The sequence below is a fragment of the Callorhinus ursinus genome, unplaced genomic scaffold (genome assembly GCF_003265705.2).
Source record: "Callorhinus ursinus isolate GAN/ISIS: 27379988/994484 unplaced genomic scaffold, GSC_fseal_2.0 scaffold10365, whole genome shotgun sequence".
NCBI classification, from domain to species: Eukaryota; Metazoa; Chordata; class Mammalia; order Carnivora; family Otariidae; genus Callorhinus; species Callorhinus ursinus.
Genome location: NW_027407415.1, coordinates 1 through 1,487, shown reverse-complemented (window position 1 = coordinate 1,487; position 1,487 = coordinate 1). Strand labels below are relative to the sequence as shown.

General features: G+C 32.7%; 1 long non-coding RNA gene across 1 annotated transcript; it reads right to left on the bottom strand.

Moving 5' to 3' along the window:
- Positions 1-84: 84 nt before the first annotated feature.
- On the bottom strand, positions 85-1,464 carry LOC141372361 (uncharacterized). The gene is made up of 3 exons (XR_012377561.1): positions 1,412-1,464; positions 1,153-1,336; positions 85-420 (listed from the first exon to the last, which is right to left on the bottom strand). It is a non-coding gene; the product is annotated as an uncharacterized lncRNA (long non-coding RNA).
- Positions 1,465-1,487: the final 23 nt, after the last annotated feature.

Below are 1,487 nucleotides of genomic sequence, written 5' to 3'. Positions count from 1 at the left end.
CTTGCAGACAAACGCATTTAAATTAAGGATATTACTTTATCCACTGGGCCAAAAATGTCACCATCCCTTAGGCCCCCCCAAATACACACACACACACACACACACACACACACACACACACAGACATATATGCTTTAAAAATCCTCTATGCTTTCCACGATCTACGGTGTTGGTTTTTAAAATATATATATGCATACATGGAGAAAAAATAATTTTAGAAAATAAAATGTATATATATACAAATACATACACACATGTACTTAACAATAACTAAAGAAAATACCCCAGAATTCATTCTGTTATTAGCCACTTCATCTCCGTTTGTTTGCAAAGGTGATTCTTTAGAATTCCATCTTGTAATACTCTGGCATTCTGTTCTTGAGAAAGTTGTAACTTAGCATCATTTCGCTCTTCTACAACCTAGGGACATGTTTTCATTAGGATTTTGGATCACACCATTAAAAAAAAAGTCAAAAGCTTAAGAGAACTTAAAAAAAATGTTCAAAAGTAGTAGCCTTTTTAAATACAAGGATTTTTATCCTGAATAATTCAAATTTTAATTTAAATGAAAGCTAAATTTGTCATAAAGTACAAGGAGATATAGAATGTGAAATAAAATTTCTTTACAAAACATTTAACTAGTTCCATCATAGTCTCAAGGCGATTTGCCCTGTATTTTAACATAAAAAATCCAAAACTGGGGTGCCTGGGTGGCTCAGTTGGTTAAGTATCCTACCCTTGCTTTTGGCTCAGGTCATGGTCTCAGGGTTGTAAGATCCAACCCCGAGTCGGGCTCTTCATTCAGCGCACAGTCTGCTTGAGCTTCTTATTCTTTTCCCTCCTTCTCCCTCCCCCTTTACTCCTTCCCTTGCTCATGCTCTCTCTCTAAAAATAAATAAAATCTTAAAAAAAAAGCCAACATTCACATTTATCTCAATTTACCTTCTATCCCTTCATTCAGGAAATATATAGAGAGCATATAGGAGAAGCCAAGAATCCCAGTGAGTTAATAACTTTAGCTAAAAATATTATAGTTCCTATTTGGATAAAATTAAAGTGTTTATCTATTTTATACCTAAATAATATACATTAAATCAAGGGGATATTATAAGTAATATTGATCGAAATAGGCAATTTTTATCAAAGATTTACCTGATCCAAATTATTTCCTACAGTCCTCAATTCCACATCTAGTGTTCCAAGAGAAAGTTCAAGTTGTTGTTTCAGTTCGACTTCTTTATTATGCTGCTCTTCTTTTACTCTGAATTGCTCCCTCATTTTTTCATATAATATATCAGCATTTCTTCTTTTTTCCTTTTCACGTTTTAAGGTAAATCTGCAAATAAATGTGCTTATTTTAAAATGTTTTGTAAGCGATAAAAAGTTAATTTTATAATCTGGTTCCACATACGTTGGTTTATTAGCCAAATGAAATTTCTGTGTTCTCAATTTTTTTCCTTTCTCGGGCTCATGTTTAATTTCTCACT